The 17,977-nt window shown below is 39.0% G+C and overlaps 4 non-coding genes across 4 annotated transcripts; 2 read left to right on the top strand and 2 right to left on the bottom strand.

Moving 5' to 3' along the window:
- Positions 1 to 7,058: 7,058 nt before the first annotated feature.
- Trnag-gcc (transfer RNA glycine (anticodon GCC)) lies at positions 7,059 to 7,129 on the bottom strand. Its single transcript has one exon. It is a non-coding gene; the product is annotated as a tRNA-Gly (tRNA).
- Positions 7,130 to 7,137: 8 nt separating this feature from the next.
- Trnae-uuc (transfer RNA glutamic acid (anticodon UUC)) lies at positions 7,138 to 7,209 on the bottom strand. The gene has a single exon. It is a non-coding gene; the product is annotated as a tRNA-Glu (tRNA).
- A 1,672-nt stretch (positions 7,210 to 8,881) lies between these two features.
- Positions 8,882 to 8,953, top strand: Trnae-uuc (transfer RNA glutamic acid (anticodon UUC)). The gene has a single exon. It is a non-coding gene; the product is annotated as a tRNA-Glu (tRNA).
- An 8-nt stretch (positions 8,954 to 8,961) lies between these two features.
- Trnad-guc (transfer RNA aspartic acid (anticodon GUC)) lies at positions 8,962 to 9,032 on the top strand. The gene has a single exon. It is a non-coding gene; the product is annotated as a tRNA-Asp (tRNA).
- The last annotated feature ends 8,945 nt before the right edge of the window (positions 9,033 to 17,977 follow it).

The raw sequence follows: 17,977 nt of genomic DNA, 5'->3' as shown, positions 1-17,977 counted from the left end.
TTGTCGTTCTCTTCAATTCATCAAATATTTGGCCCCCCCAAAAAAAATTTTCTGGCTACGCCACTGTATCTTCCGTATTTTTCTAAGCCGCTCGTTTATTTAATACTTCATCAAGCCAGCCCGTGTGTTTTGGCGTTACGGGATTCACAATAAAAGCTCCAATGATTGAAGCGAGCTTCCGTGATTGGGTTCTTTGTGACGTGTGATGTTACTTGTTACAGCACAATCTACGTCGAGTTCGCCATGGTATGATTGCAATGCTGGTAATCGGAGAGCAGTCGGTCAATTAGCGAAAGCAGAACAGCTATTGCTGCATCATAATCCCAGCTTACACCGAGCTATCGATGGAAGATAAGGTCGGCATCTCTATCTTTGTTTGTTCATTATGCCATTACAATCGGCGCTTCACCTCACACCAGCTTGGTTGCCATGGTTATCTTCACCGCATTGCCGACAACTTCCGCCCCAGAGGATCCTTCAAACTTGGACGACTTGTGCCACCAACTTGTTGCTTTGCTCAAAGCGTCTTGTACTTCAAATTTTTTCTCTGTTTTTCCTTGAATTATCTTTCAAGTAGGCTCCATTTTTATTTATTTGTTTTCAAAAATCATTCCATCTCGTCTCCTGACGGATCAACGACACAACGGCGCATCACTTTGCTATCTATGCAATGACGTTTCATGTTTGACTTGAAAATTATTAAATAGATTAATTGATCAAAGTTATTTCTGCATATGCCTGTGATGGTTTATTATTCAGATAGACGGTCAACAACAAAGCATAACATTGTTGGTTGCAACATAGCATTGTTCGAACCACTGATAAAACCAACAAGGGAATATATTCCAGCGTCTGTCAGAGGAACAACAACAAACTTTAATGAAGAAAGTTTTCACGAGTACATTGAAAAGTCGTATGAAGGCTGTCAAAGATTATTTCGATGCGAAAGTAGTAGAAAACAAAGATAGCGATAGGAAAGATTATTTTGGCAACAGTTGTTTTGTGATGTACTTGACTCTTTTCACTGACGAGAGCACAAACCTGCACCAAAAACTTTTGATATTTTTTTAGAATAATTTGAACAATATAGTAATAAAAGGTTTCTACAGACTCTTAACCTCAGTTCTGGCTTCTCGGTGTTATGGGAATTGCTAATCATCAATAATTGTAGGATCCATGTGAGAGGATTCAACCAAACGTATAATAATCAATAAAAAATCAACCAGGTTTGGTAACTACAAAAATTTATTGTAATTTATAAATTTAATAAATTTTTTTTTAATTTTTTTTTAAAAAAAATTTTTTAATAAATTTTTTTATTAAATAAATTTATAAATTTTTGTAGTTACCAAACCTGGTTGATTTTTTATTAATTTGAACAATGTTGCCATTTCAATCAATCAAGTTTATTTCGGCATAGCTCTACATTAATTTTCAATGTAGCCTACACATCAGGATCAGGAGATATAACAAATCGCTTTTTTGATATGCAAACTACACCATGGAGGCACCGAAAAAAACATGCGGTTATCTAAGTCAAGGTGCCCCCACCCCCATTTAATTACTTTATTATGAATCAACGGTTCATGGTAATAGCTTCTTTCTCAAAGTTGCACTGCAGTTTTATTTGCTCGAGTTTCATATTTACGATTTGCCTTGACTATCCTCCCTGCTTCTAGAGAGAAAGAAAAATAACTTTATTGGCTCATCAGATTCTATAATAGTGCACAATAACCTTGCATCACAATAATACAATAAATTCACATCACAATAATTCACTAACACAGAAACGTTCAGGTAGGCTTAGTTTTGTTTGTTTGTTTGTTTGTTTGTTTATCTTTATCCTGCATTGCGGGAAAGCGGACTTGAGCGCTATGCATCGGTGTACGCCTTCCGACGTACACCTGACCCACGCTGCAGCCGACTGCAATGTCTGTTTTCGGTTGTCTACTATACTTATGACTTAAATTTGGTACTACCCATTACTCGAAATCGATCACTGGGTAGAGGCAATTATCGTAAAGTTTCTTGCCTAGAGAAACAACAGCAAGTGCGGGTGGCTGGAGTCGAACATGCAGGCTTTCGACTGTGAGCCCAACGCGCTAACCACTCGCCATTGCTGCCGACATCTAGTGTTTGCATTTAGTGTTGAACAATTCAATAGAAAGTGCCGCCTATTGAATAATAACTGGTAATAATAATGTTATGGTTTTATTTATTGTCGCTCTACAACAGCTAAGGTCTTTTAGCGACAGGGTTCATTATTAATTTTATATCAGGTTTACGATGGTTTACGTTATCACCCGATTCATCGTCACTGCATTATGCTAGAAAGAACACAATCAGTACCGATTTGAAAGTCTTCCGTATAACCTGGCATGGAATCGATCTCAAATCTACCAGAGCCGAAGGCGATAACCACTCGGCCACTGAGCTGGTCGTAATAATTGGTGCTGCTCTGGGCTCGAACCAGAATCTGTGGCAGCTTTAAACGTCGAGTTGGTAGTTTGAAAATTGTTTCACTCATCGGGGCTATAAAAAGCTTCACTTCCAGCTTTGCTAATTCAATCAGAGCTCAGGATTGATGAAACAAGTTGTTTTTTACACTTGGCTACACAAGCGGAAACACTATAGATTAGATAATTAATTGGAGCTGAGCTTCTGTAGCTTGTGAGCCTTCATTGTAAAATCATTGCTTAGAATATTTGTGGCCGGGTTGTTTGTTGATCGCGGAACGCACGCTAAGCTCAAGTCTGGATCTTGAATTATTTAATCTGAAACTTTGCAAAGTTGGTGGCTGGCTCCAACTTGAAAAAGTTGCTATTTTTACGTTGGCATCTCTTTAACGTCGCCAGACGAAAGGTGGACGTCTACATCTGCCTGCTCATATGCTATAGCGTTCGGTTTCATTCAACGCAAAAAGGTTTGTAGCCTACCGTTTTTGATGTAGGCTACAATAAGCCCATGCTCCCACACCGGGTTTTCATACAAAGCTGTTTAGCTTACTGTGGTTTTCAAGAATGTTGTTTAATAGATTTTCTTTCAAAACTTCCACTTCATAGTAAAGATGATTAGTCTGAGGTCTCCAACATGCAATTATCTTGTTTCTTTCTGCTGGTGCAAAACAGAATATCTTCGAATGAACCTGTTTTACGGTTCATTTTTCTGGAGCTGTTTCGGTTCATTTTTCATAAGTTGTTTTGAATCGATGGAGTTGCATTCAATAAACTGATTTTATTTATAATTCGTAATTTCATTTAGGCCTATCAATACGCTAGCAGTTTTTTTTAGCAAAGATATTGATAGCACACTAACTAACGATCGAAAGCAATCAAATAGTTCTAAAAAAAGTCCAAGATGATCGTACCCTTTCAAATTTGACTAAATATTGGTTGAGATCGGTTGAAACACAAACATCCCTTGTTTTGTTCGGTGAGTTACAATTTCATCGAAAGGAATCTATATTTGCTGCTTTCAAATAAGACGGAAACAGTTTCCAAATGTGCAGGAAACATTTGTGTTGTGTTTGATTTTTCTAGGCTACATTTTATTATATTAATTGTAGGTTGTTGTTGACATTGTGAGGCTCAACTTGGCTAAACCCACGCGTAAGGGATAAGGAGGTTCCTCAATTTCACAAGACCTCGTTCCTTGCAAAGGTCAAAGCACTCTTTTGTCAAAGCAAACGAAGGTCTCTGTCATATCGTATGAAAAGTAGTGAAAATAAAGCGTTTAATTTCACTGAAAAATAGCAGGTGGTGAAACGGCCATTTTCCGGGTCACTACCTGCTGTTATTGTAAGTAAACCTCTGCCTTTGTGTTCGACATTTTCTTCTTTGTACAAAACCTACAATCAGTGTGAGCCTTCAATTACGAAGAGGGTTGGGGGACCGGAATTTAGTGAATTACCGTAAACTACCATTTGTAAGCCCTTCACATGTGTTTCTTGCTTATTTACATGGTAATTTCCATGTCTAACAAAATCATCATTGGACATTTGGACACATGCTTTTGTCTGTTCTGAAAAGGGTTTTAATTTATTTCTTTGCTGTTTTATCCACAACTCAATCGCATCCTATGTTGTTTACTTATATTAACTGTTTAAATCAAATATAGTAATAGCTATATTTGATTTAATCCGCTTTGCTTTTTTGCTTAGCATTGAGCACTTTTTGTAGTAGGCTATTAACAGTTTTTATTGTTTGTTTTTTTATTAACTATTCATATGCTTTTTTGCATGTGTCAATTTACGCTACATCACACGCTTGTGTCGTTTTTGTTCATGTTCTAAGATTCAAAAATTTTGCTGAAACCTAATCGGCTCGCCAGGGCCGTTGAGAGAGTAACTTGGCCGGGTCTCCAAATAAGACACCTCCAAAAGAAAACGATCAATGCAAAAAATATGAAGCGTTCTCTTCTTTTTCCAATTCAAAAGTAGGCTACGCTACAGTGGTACGCAGGATTTTCTCAAGGAGGGGGGCATTCGAATTTTTTTTTCGAATTGAAACGAATTGAAAAAAACGCCCATTTGCTGATAACAGCCAGTAGAGTAGGCTAGACCAAGTCACATTGTGTAAGATTAGCCTACCATACCATACTCAGCTTGCATTGACGATGATTTTTTTTCTTGCAGCAACTAGTTTACCCAATGCAAAAATTTGCACCTAGTTTTACAAAAATTTTACAACTAGTTTAGGCTACTACTAGTTGCAGCAACTAGTTTACTCGTTTTAATAGATTGACTGCATAACAATGCAAAGGGCTATGAAGTTTAACCAAAATAACTAAATAATTTTCATCATCATTATTTTTAGCCTGTGGTAGCCCACTGCACTGCTGAGGAAAGGCCTTCCCTTATATTCTTGCCAATCTAAGTCGATCGTGTGTTTCTTTATAATAGTTTGTTGTTCCAAAAAAGCTAGAAAAAGGAATGATGCAGTGTTTGTATAGGAAAAAATAAGACGCTGGGTTGAATGCAAAGCAGCCCACTTCAACAGGGTAGTTACTAGTTAGCCCACAAATATTTGGCGACGTGGAGGTTCCTTCGGTATGCAAGACTCCTCATCTAACAAGTTTTTGAATTAAAAATATTTTCGAATGCGAAAGTAGGCTATATGCTGGATAATTCCTGTCAACGCTTCTGGATGTCAATATTGAACATCTTCGTCGTTTTACGAGCATTTAATTTTAGATAATCTTATGCTATCCAACCGTTAAAGCATAGCCTACTTTCCAAGAAAGCGGGAGCGCAGTGTTATTTCTTCTGTAAATTTCAACAAACTAGCATAGATTTACTGGTATCGCTGATTTAAAATAGTCATTCCAAATGATGATCAGCACTATGAACCGATGGATGATAATATTGTGGCCCAGTAGCCTACCAATGAAACTACTTGCCCTAAATCAAGAAACTTCAAAAAACGCACTACCGGTACATCCAAAGAATGTGCGCTAGTTCCTATCAGTTTTCAGGCTCCTTGAAAAGGCCACAGGCCCCTTACAATTACCCCGGACCCGATCCAAAATTACCCCTGGACACCTCTGTAAACGCTATTGTGAGTGGACCCCTAGAGCCCACTAACCAAGGTTTTGGTTTTAGAAAGCGGTAAATAGAGCATTGCGTGCTATCGAGCCTCTGCAGCAATAGTCTATTTACATTTTTTCATTTTAAATAACATAAAAAAAACGTTTACATTAACTGAAATGAGTAGGCTCCTATAAACAGCCGTTCCTTCCCTCTGGGGTACGAGAGGCGGTTATTACAGCCCTGCTACCCAAGACCACTCTTGAACAATTAGGCTACATGTTTGTAGGTCTACACAATCACAACGCTAACAAAATCAAGACTTTTGAAGAGAGGGGAGGGCTCCCCCTGCCAACGCTACTTCTGCTCACACTTTGGTCTTTAGTTAAGGAGGACTCTGGGCCCTGGAAACTCGTGTTCAGATAACTCGGTGTTCATTTAAATGTGATATGACAAGCAAACTTAAATTTATTCAAGAAAAACAAAATGCAAGCATTTTCTTCGTTATAAATTTGAGTGGCGAATCTCGCCCTCCACGAAATCCCTCCTTTTGGTTGGGCCCTCATTTTTTTAGTGATCCTGTGAAATGTTTTGCTACATGGTGTTTCTCACACCATGGGCCGGGGTTACGGTGGGCAGTTAACACGATTCAATTTATTTTTCTTTGTCAAAATACAAAAGAAATGATATTGTGAAAATGAAATACAGTAACAAAACCAACAAAAGGAAAAGGTGACAAAACCATAATGGTTTAAGACGTGCATAAAAGGATCTAATATTGCGGTATATGCATCGATAAATATCGTTAAGCACGGCCACCAAACCTGATACATTAAAACAAGTAGATGAATAAGTTAAGAATCAGTCGCCTCCTCGTTCCTGAAACAACTGGAGCGTCAATTCTTAAAGCAATGAGAATACGACTGAACCCAACAACATCACAAAAACAAACTAATACACACACACATATTGTAATTACATAAGGGACTAGCTATCAAAACAAGGACTATTTACAGGTTTTATACAGAAATAAAGTGTTCGCAGCAACGATATTAAGTAGCTTATAGATTGCAGAACAAATACACAATATGGCAGCTCATTATTAAGATAAAATAGTTAAAAAAGCTTTGTTTTTTAAATTAATTTCCAATTTTAAATTAATTTCCATTAACACGGCCCTGTATTTGTCAGTATCTTCTGTCACTGTGACAGCTCTGTTTTCTTTTGCGATGAAACATTACAAGAAAGGAATGTGACATTTTGCTCTTCGTTTGAACCCCTATCAGACAGTCGAAAGCTGCTAAACAAAAACAGGATCCTGTTTCAACAAATCAGAGTAGCCAACAACTACAGTAGGCCTACTGCTTGAGAAAGACCTTGACAAAATCGAAGTTTATACCAGCCGAAAGATAGAAGATTTTAACTTTGCAGTTGCTTTCACTTTTCTTGATTGAAGAGGATGGCATCTTCACGTAAACCGAAAATAAAAGTCAAAATAGTATAGGCCTGATCATCAAAGCCAAATAAAATAATATGCATTGGCCGGGAATCGAACCCGGGCCCCCCGCGTGGCAGGCGAGGATTCTACCACTGAACCACCAATGCAAGAAATGTTCCTACACCGGGAATCGAACCCGGGCCGCCTGGGTGAAAGCCAGGAATCCTAACCACTAGACCATGTAGGAGACATTTCAGTTGAGCACTATTTATGTTGTTATCGAGACTAGCGCTTCGCGTAAAAAGTTACGTAAGCATTATCTTCTTTGAATACTGAAAAGTTTGGGTGTTCATCAGGACAATTATTGTTACTAGCACTAGTTGCTACGTTCATCTGATGAAATTAAAAATAGAATCATGTCATGGTGCGCGAAACGTCAGTGAAGCAATAAACCATCTTGTTTGTTGTTAATTTTACTTTCAATTTCATCAGATGAACGTTGCAACTAGTGCTAGTAACGATTATCTTCTTTATCACTGTGACCTTTCTGCTGTAGGGAAACCCTTTTATTTCGTTTTTAGTAACGATTCTGGCATGTTTTCAGTCCAGTGATTACTTGGTGATGTCTAAGTTTGACTATGAAAAGAGCTCAACGTAATGTTCTCCTGGGCCACATCGAAACATGCTTTTGCCTGAGCATGGTTTTCTTTTATGTCCGGTTTGCTTTCTCCATCCTGTTAATACAGTGGTTCTCAACCTTTTTGTTTTGGTAGACCATTTTTTGGGTACCTTCGGAGCGGTCGTGCACTATTAAAAATGTTTATCTGAAATTTTTGTACATCGCTTCTCCTATAATGGAACCAAATGTTTCGAAACGACACACTTAGAAGAATTTGCTGAACTCGCAACGCACTTATGACGATTGATGAGATTGATGAAATTATGGTATGACTATGAGCTTTATGTTGGCACACTGCATCAAAAATCAGTAATCTATACAGAATACTGAATAGTGATTTGAAACAATGAAAACTATTAATATAGCCTACTACAAAAAGTGCTCAATGCTAAGCAAAAAAGCAAAGAAAGCAGAGCGAATTAAATCAAATATAGTTACTACCTACTATTTGAATCCTTAACAGCCTGTTTCACCTACACGGATCATCAGAAGGTTCTTATTCAAATAGATTAATTAAGAACTTCTGATGATCCGTAGGCTATAGGTGAAACAGGCTGTTAAGGATTCAGATAGTAATAATTATATTTGAATATTGATTTGATGTTTTTCTTTAAATTTTATCAAAAATCAATAAGTTAGAATTTTTGCGACCGTTACAAAGAATTTCTCTCTTTTTTCATTTCTGATCAATAATTAATTCGTTATAATCTTTGTCATTGCAAAACTGTGGGACGTGGGTGGTGATAGACTGCTGACTAACGTTTGCATTTCTAAGTTAATCATTGATCAATAGACTGCTGTCTTAACAGAATTAAGTTGAACAAAGCCTTATTAAAAAACTAATTCATTTATATGATATTTTTTTAGTTAGGAGATCAAACCTTTGTGCAATGTCCTTTGAAAGTTCACCAGTTCGCACCAGTTCGTTGGGAAGTACAGTTTGAAAATCACGGTAATACACAAATAAAGTACAACCAACCAATTTTTAAATTTCGTAATTTATCAATCATTCTTCTCAACTTAACTGATTTATTTTTATTATCACAGTTTGCGCTTTAGTTTCCAAAGCGCCTTGTATGCTGCTGCTACCCTTTCCACCCTTGGCATTTTCGATCTTTCATTCCAAATTATGCCTTCCAATGATGTCTATGCTTCCAATCCATCTTCCATTCCATGTCAGCCCATTCCCTGTCTACATGTTAACACAATGAAGTGTAGATATATTTTCATCGTTATTGTCTCCTACATGGTCTAGTGGTTAGGATTCCTGGCTTTCACCCAGGCGGCCCGGGTTCGATTCCCGGTGTAGGAACATTTCTTGCATTGGTGGTTCAGTGGTAGAATCCTCGCCTGTCACGCGGGGGGCCCGGGTTCGATTCCCGGCCAATGCATATTTTTAAAGATTTTACTGGCTTATTTGTTACCTCTTAAAGCTATTCAATTCAATTTATTTTTTCTTTGTCAGAATGCAAAAGAAATGATATTGTGAAAATGAAATACAGTAACAAAACCAACAAAAGGAAAAGGTGACAAAACCTTATTGGTTTAAGACGTGCATGAAAGGATCTAATATTGCGGTATATGCATCGATAAATATAGTTAACCCTTTGAGGGCCATAAACTTTTGAGACATGTTTTATTGAAATATTGATGATTTTTACTACAAGTTTATCACTTTAAAGAGGTATTTGAAAAAAAATTATTTTTTTTTTATTTCAAATAGAAGTTACGTTGTGGTACATATGTGTACCATTGGTCCTTAAGGGTAATGTGTTTAGTATCATTGCTGGTATGGTTTTACACAGTGGCGGCTGGTGCTGTTTGTAAGCAGTGGGGCTGCAGTGAATAGTGGAGGGGGGCGAAGCTCGCCGCTGAGTTTGCCGAAAGCGAACGACTTCGCGGGGGGTCTGGGGGGTCTCCTCCCAGAAAAAGTTGAAAAATCACATTAAATTTGGTGCGTTCTGAGCATGTTTTTGCCCCAAATTTTGAAAAAATGCTTTCAAACTTTGTTGAAAAGTTGATATTCCTAAGCTGTATTTTAAAAAAACCTAACAGTATTGCTTTGGAGACAAACTTTACTAGTATTGAGCTTAGTCTTGACTAGCCTAGCCGTTGCATACAAGGTTCAAGTGATTTTGAGATGTCCTAGGCTGGACTAGCACTTCCTATAACCTGTTGCAACTAGCACTTCCTATAACCTATCTCTACAGCTAGCACTTCTACATTCATAGCTCATCGCTACTCTGCGAAATTAAAACTAACTTCAAAAAGTCTGTAAAGTTATTCGGTTAGGTGGGACTGTTTTCAAAGGCTCACACGGCGACGACGACGAAAATCATAATTGCTTGTATATACACTTATACAGTATTGACATAATTCGCGCCAAATTATTGAAAAATTTTCAACCGGAAGTAATGCTATCAGTTAAATTTACCTTTGCATGTAGATCTAAAATACATTCCTAAAATATTAAAACAATGAAAACTATTAATACTACAAAAAGTGCTCAATGCCAAGCAAAAAGGCAAAGCAGAGCGAATTAAATGAAATATAGTTATTACTATCTGAAGCCTTTACAAATTGTTTCACCTAACGGATCATCAGAAGGTCTTATTCAAATAGAATTCTATCAAATAGATTGTATTTGAATAAGACCTTCTGATGATCCGTTAGGTGAAACAATTTGTAAAGGCTTCAGATAGTAATAACTATATTTCCTAAAATATTACGTGTTATTTATATTAAAGTTTCACAACAACAGTCTTAATTTTTATGTTTTTCCCACATCACTATATCCCTCCATTAGACTAATAGAATTTACCCTTCAGGACCTTTGGTACATATGTGTACCACAAAAGTTTAGCATTGTCTAGCAACATGTTTTTTACATTTTTTCTTGTCTTGTTGATCTTTCAAAGTTTACCACTTCAAACCTTGACCAATTCACCAAACAAAACCAGAGCAAAGCTTAAACAAAATACAATTCCCAATTTCTTTTTATTTATAAATAGATTATTTATTTAAGAAACGTTTAGAGACAAATACTTTTTGATAACTACAAGAAAATGATTAGACATCGTGGAAAAAGTTCATGGTACACATGGTCACAGCGGTAAACCATAATCTCTTCGTGGGAAAATTGTAACGTAAGATTCCCAAATCCGTTCGTCTGCATGCAATGACCGAAGAAACACACACTTGAACTTCTTTTCAAACAGTGTATTTCTGTAAAAATTAGCCCACGGCTACCAAAAACGAGGGGGTGCAACGCGTACACCACTGAAAACTGTCACTACAGAACAGATTACTTGGTTAAAAGACGGAACCTTTGTCCAGCTAGCAAGCACTAAGCCAACAATTAAAAGTGCGGCCAACTTTAAACAATCATTTTACGAATGACCAGAATAGATATCAATATCTCAAATTCACGTAGAAAGTAACTGTGACGCAATAAATGAAAGACAATTATGAAGTCATTCCAACAGGTGTTTAAAGCTGATGTAATATTTCCTGTTTAAACAGGCCCAAACAAGTCCAAACAAGTTGACACAAGTCTATGAACGATGGTGCAATTTTGGCACATTTTCTAGCAACTTCCATGACGTAATATTCAGTAGACTTGAACGGTTTTATATGACGTTTGATTTGTACAGAGATTGGCCGTAACATAGCGGCCCCTAGTTATGACAGTCTAACATGGCATAACTAAAAAAGAATTGAAGGACAATCGTGAGCCAATGAATAAAAACACATGATACACAAATTGTTTGAATCACTCACGTTTAAGTTAATACGCAAATACAAAGGGCATGCAAAGAATGAACAGCAATAAGAATAAACACGACGATACATGAAATTGGTACCATAGGTACACGCTAAATGACGCTATATACAATTGTTGCGATAATAACCGACTGTTCTGGGCTCAGACAAGTATCGGCCACCGCAGACAAAACCAGGCTCAAACCCTAACACTTAGGTGTTCTTTACGGGGGCGAGGCACGAAATATCCCTCAACACGTAGTCTACTTTCACTTTCCCCGTACTCTCATCATAGTTGCAGACGGCAACTTTGGCTCTACGAACCACAGGCTTCCCTTTCCTAATTTGTGGAACTACCTCATGCACCCTCCCAAGTTGATACTTCCCACGTTTACCAATGTCTTGGAGAGAACCTACCACTACAAGTTGACCAGGCTCCAAATTCTCGGCCATTTTTAGCCATTTTTTCCGGCCCTGAAGACCTGGCAAGTAAAAATCGATCCATTTACTCCAAAACTGCTGAGAAAGTGACAAATTGAACCGATAATCCCTTCTTAATTGGTCACGATCATGTGGTTGCCCAACAGCACAGTATGGGTCTAAGTATGGGGTCAAAAGTGAGGCAGGGGTGATGACAGTAAAATCCCTAGGGTCGTCACTCAAAGGTACCAAAGGGCGTTCGTTCACGATCCGAACGGCACTACTGGTGTACGTAAGCAGTTCAATGAAATTGGGCTTACGTAATGAAGAGTCCAAAATGTGAAAGAAGTATTTGGTCATATCGGCCACGAAACCAAATCTTTCAAGCCGAAATCTAGCCAAGACATCTGCCAGAGGGTTTAGCAAGTCAGACAAGTCAAGACAAGAAGACATTAAATCATTAACACAAGTTCCTCGAAATTCAGACCCGCCATCGCAAACAATGCGCTTTTTTAATTGTGACGTCACAAAGTATGGTAAATACCATTCAAATCCCTTGACATTTCCTGCTTCACCAGCACGCTCAATATAGCCATTAGATTTAAGATCTTTCATGGTGTCAGTAAGGAAATCACGAAGTTCAGGTTGTTTTAAAGCCTTCTTTCTTAAAGCAGCAGCTCTATCTGACGCCAACACAAAATTGTTAGGTAGATCAATATCTTCCTTCAACGGAACAGGTATCTCAAATCGACCATCTTTCAACTCAATACTCGGTTCGACAAGTTCTCTAGCCAAAATATCATTGCGAGACAATTCACAGGTTTCATTTTGCAAAGTCAAATCCTGAATGACTTTATTCAGGTCTGCTATTTCCATATCGCGAGACTCAATTTTACGCTGAAAGCCAGAGATGACATCCGACTCTGAAGACGTCTGCACTCTGCACACTTTAGCAACGCTTTCAACTAAGGGTGACTTACCACCACAAGCCAACCAACCGAGAGGAGTGAGCAAAGCATGCGGTTCACTACGATTGTCACCAACACGCTCTTCTTTTGCACACATCAAATAAGCGTTGTCGTTGCCAATCAGTACATCTACAGTACCACAATCATTCAAATGAAACATATTCACGTCATGAAAATGACGGAAACTACTTAAATTCTGCTTATGTGGTAAAGTCTTAACATCGTCAGCCCAAGCTGGGTTAACCACCGAAGTTATATCACAAAACAGTTCATTCGTCTCTAACGACTGAATGTTGAGTTTAACAAGTTCAGCACAAGTAGGTTTCTGACCAGCCAGAGTATCCATTTTAAACGACGCTTTATCATACGGTTTAAGACCAAGTTCGCACACCAAGTCACTCGAAACAAAGGTCAACTGCGAACCAGGATCATGCTGACAATACACCAACTTCGATTTGCCAGTCATTGGATTCAAAACACGAGCAGCAGTAACGCGGTTAAAGGCTGCTTTAACATTTCCAATCTTAACATTACGCACAGGAACTCTGGCACCAGCATCATCTTTACCGACCAAATCCAGAGAATCACGTGACGTCACATAAAAATCATGCAGAAGAAAATAGTGTTTCCTATCGTTGGTAGGTCCACACTTACGACAGTTGTTTGCATGATTACAGTCTCTAACCATATGCTGGCGCAAACAGTTCAAGCATTTTCCAGCTTTCACAATGACATCTCTCCGACGTTTAGGTGTCAAGCGCAAAAATTCTTTACAATTAGACAAAAAATGATATTCAACTTGACCACGTGACGAACAACAAAAACACGCCGGTATGTCACTATGTCTGGCCACACCGCCGCGCGGTGCGCCAACAGCAGTCGAGTACTGCGAACTCCCTGAAATCACATTATCATGGGGTTTTACCGACGTCTGCCTAACCGGACATGAAGGCAATTTTCCTTTGCCAAACTTTTTAAAATGCTGCGACTCACCAGAATCGCCCATTAGCATAATGCTAAAATCAGTCGACTTGCGCGTTTCCTCCCGTACTACAAAATCAAACAAACTCTGAAAAGTAGGTTCCTCAGTGCTACCATACTGATCACCTAAAAAGTCAAGATAACGCTGCTTAGCGTCAAACGGGAGTCGCTTAGCCAAATCCAAAACAAAACGTCCTTCTAATTTATCACGCTGACCATAAGCTTTCGCGTAAAGCAAACACTGCGACAATTCATCTTTAAACTCTTTCAAATCACTGGAAGAGATAGAAGTCAATTTGCTACCATAGCGATACTTTCTAATTTCTGGTTCTGCGAAAAGACCTCCACGAACTCCAAAACGTTGGGACAAGCGAGCTAACGACATTTCTATCCTGTCTTCCTCTGACAAGCCAGGAGTGTCAGAAACCAAATTAGCAATCGTTTGTGCAGCTGTTCTAACACAAGCTGCTTGCAACAAAGTCAAACGAGTTCCCTTAAAGGGCGAAGCTGCCATCAAGGCCATAACACGATTTTTAAAGAAGACAAATGGCATATTATTACCATCGTAACCAATCAAGGCCGCCTTATCGAAGAACGTCCTACTATTTTGGTATTCAAAAAAGCAATCCTGCTGTTGAGAACTCGATTTAGCGGGAGAAGACAAGCTATATCCCTTAAGGGGCTGAGTGGGCTCAGTCACATGCACAGCCCGATCACGATCCTCACACACGTTAAAATCAGGAGACGCGATACGCCTCTCACAACCACCCAAATTACGTGTAGCTGGGCGATCAAAAACTAGCGGCGCTGAAAACTGTGAAGGGGGCAAAGCATTACTGCTAATGGCGGCCCCGTGACCTGTACGCTCTGGGGGAGGAGTTCGGTTGTAATTTGCAGGCCTTGGCTCTACAGCCTTCGGAAGACCCTTAGCCGCGGCCCCGAGACCTCCTGAAACAGCTGGAAAACATGTGGATTGTACAGGTCCACTTACGGATTGAACAGGCGTCTGGAAAAGGTTAGGTAAATTAAACTGTGATTGATGTTCACTTCTGGAATGCCTAGAAGAGCCCTTCCTAGAACTACGCCGGGAGCCCAACTCAGAACGATATTCAGCTAAAACTACCTCTTTACGTTGTTCGGCCCTCAACTGAGCGTCTTTGAGTGCGAACTCAGCAGCTCTAGCTTCGGCTCTCGCGGCGGCCTCAGCAGCTCTCGCTTCGGCCTCAGCTCTCGCGGCAGCCTCTGCTCGTGCGGCCTCAGCAGCTCTCGCGTCGGCCTCAGCTCTCGCGGCAGCCTCAGCTCGTATGGCTTCAGCAGCTCTCGCGTCGGCCTCAGCTCTCGCGGCAGCCTCAGCTCGTATGGCTTCAGCTCTTGCGATGGCCTCAGCAGCTCTTGCTTCGGCCTCAGCTTGGATCTGGAGCTCCTCTCGTCTTAACTGTAGGTTAATTTGTGCAACTATCCGTGACGAGCTCTCAGGCATCCTAGTGCTTACATTTGAGGCGCTATCCTCAGGATGTATGTCAGCATCCAACCTATCTGAGAACTCACTTTCTTTTTTTTCGAAGTTATTTTTTAACGAGTTAAATTCGGGATCTACCCTATCACGAAGTTCTGCCAAGATTGCAGAGTTAACAATTTTACTCAAAAGAGCATGGAAATGCCGTAATTCCTCTTCTAAAGTAGATAACTTAGATCTAAAAATTAACAGTTCCTGCTTATCACTCAAAGAACCTAGGGCTACAGAAAGTTTCCCAATTTGAGTCAAAATATCCCGTCTAAGATGCCGGGCCTCTCGAACTGACTTAGCCTCATCGTTAATGGGTCCCTCCCCAGAATGGCCTGCCCGACCGCAAAGAACATCATCAGGCTTAAACTCAGTCGAGTCGACGGCGGTCGAGTCCCTGTCACCACCGAGTGTAGACATATTAAATGTTAGGGCTAAATTTAACAATTAAAAAATTAAGTTACACAAACACACAAAATTACAGTAGTTATAAAAAACTTAACTGCAAAGACCGTAAAAAATACAAAAAAGAATTTAAATGCACGATACCGTAGCTGTACGAGTATGTGAAGTCCAAACGTCCACAAAACTTGCTTGGATTCTTCCACTTGAATCTTCAAGCACAGATGGATTGCCTTTAATCTTCTTTCTTGCCAATAAATGTCAAAGTTATTTTTCTTCTGTACCAAACTGAGAAGAAATGTCTTTACTTTTTAGCTTAAAGTTCTTCAGTTGCCTACCGAGAAGAAATGTCTTTAATTTTCTTTGCTTCTTTAGACTACCAACCAATAAGATCTTCTTTTATTATTTCTTTGCTTCTAAGTGCTTCTTAGCCTACCAACTAACAAACTTCGTCTTTTATTTTTTGCTTCTTGCCTGTGCTTCCGTACAAACACTAGCCAGAAAATCGTCTTTTATTTTTTTATGGTCACAGCGGTAAACCATAATCTCTTCGTGGGAAAATTGTAACGTAAGATTCCCAAATCCGTTCGTCTGCATGCAATGACCGAAGAAACACACACTTGAACTTCTTTTCAAACAGTGTATTTCTGTAAAAATTAGCCCACGGCTACCAAAAACGAGGGGGTGCAACGCGTACACCACTGAAAACTGTCACTACAGAACAGATTACTTGGTTAAAAGACGGAACCTTTGTCCAGCTAGCAAGCACTAAGCCAACAGTTAAAAGTGCGGCCAACTTTAAACAATCATTTTACGAATGACCAGAATAGATATCAATATCTCAAATTCACGTAGAAAGTAACTGTGACGCAATAAATGAAAGACAATTATGAAGTCATTCCAACAGGTGTTTAAAGCTGATGTAATATTTCCTGTTTAAACAGGCCCAAACAAGTCCAAACAAGTTGACACAAGTCTATGAACGATGGTGCAATTTTGGCACATTTTCTAGCAACTTCCATGACGTAATATTCAGTAGACTTGAACGGTTTTATATGACGTTTGATTTGTACAGAGATTGGCCGTAACAACACATATGTACCAACGGTCCTCAAAGGGGCACGGCCACCAAACCTGATACTTTAAATTCACTATTCAGTGATGGGACAATGGTATGTTGAATTGCATGTTATATAAATAAAAGGATTTAATGCAGTCATCTTTACTGATTTAAATGTTTTTTTCTTCCAAATGTAACGAAATGAATTGAAAATATCTCAGTTGGCCAAACCTATCAACCAGACAGATTTATGTTGTGCAGAAGAATGCTGCGGTTAGAAAGCTATTCCAAAATACTGAATCCCCATTATAAGCAGTTTGAGTGCACACAGTTGTTTTTTCAAGCCTCAAATATTTCATAATTAGGTTTTCTAAAGAACCACAACTGTGCTTGCAACGGGATTACTATGGGAACTACAAGCTTTACTATGCCAAAACAATTGCGATAATGGGATCACAACTTACATAGAATGTTTTGATAGATGATTTGAATGATGAATTGTATACCACTAAAGCAATTTAACGGCCATTTAAAGATTATTTAAAAAAAGGGGCGATTACTTTAAACCCGTATCAACGTAAAGTCAATCGGGGATCCGCGTAAAGCAGATACAAAAGCATACCAATTTAAAGATTAGTCTTCATTTTCTTGTTTCTGATCATTTACATTTACAAAATCCGGTCAGAAAATCAGACCTGTCCGACCAATTTACATTGAGTCAACGTCTAAAATATGAATTAAGGTTAAAAAGATTGATTTGTGGACTTGAGTAAGAAAAAAGTCAATATGAGGTTAAGTCTGGGCTTCTAAAAACCTTTCTCATTTCATAATGAATTAATAATTTTTTATTAAACGAAGCGGTAGCAAATAAGACAAACTGATGTAACAAAACCTAAATCGTTTTTCACCCTTGCTTGGGTGAAAATGTTGTTGTTGTTTGTTTGTGGTAGGCCATCCAGGCTTACGCTGGGGTTTGAAGATTAAGGGGACTGGAAGGCAAGAAAGCCAATTTTCGTGTCCACCTTCAAGCATACCTTTAAGTGTCCTGCCAAAAACAAAGCAACATGTTCTTGAGCGGTGTCGAACCAGCCCCGTACGAGTGCCGTTCTAGCCCTCTCACAAATTGGCTATGCAGCCGACGTACAGTGAAAGTGAGCAATGAGTGTATTGAACCTTGCCCAACTTCAAAAAGAAAACTGTTTATTTACGCCGAGTTGTAGAGCGAACTTCTGAGCATTT

This window comes from Aplidium turbinatum, chromosome 11, assembly GCF_918807975.1.
Source record: "Aplidium turbinatum chromosome 11, kaAplTurb1.1, whole genome shotgun sequence".
NCBI classification, from domain to species: Eukaryota; Metazoa; Chordata; class Ascidiacea; order Aplousobranchia; family Polyclinidae; genus Aplidium; species Aplidium turbinatum.
This window is presented reverse-complemented; position numbering and strand designations above follow the sequence as displayed.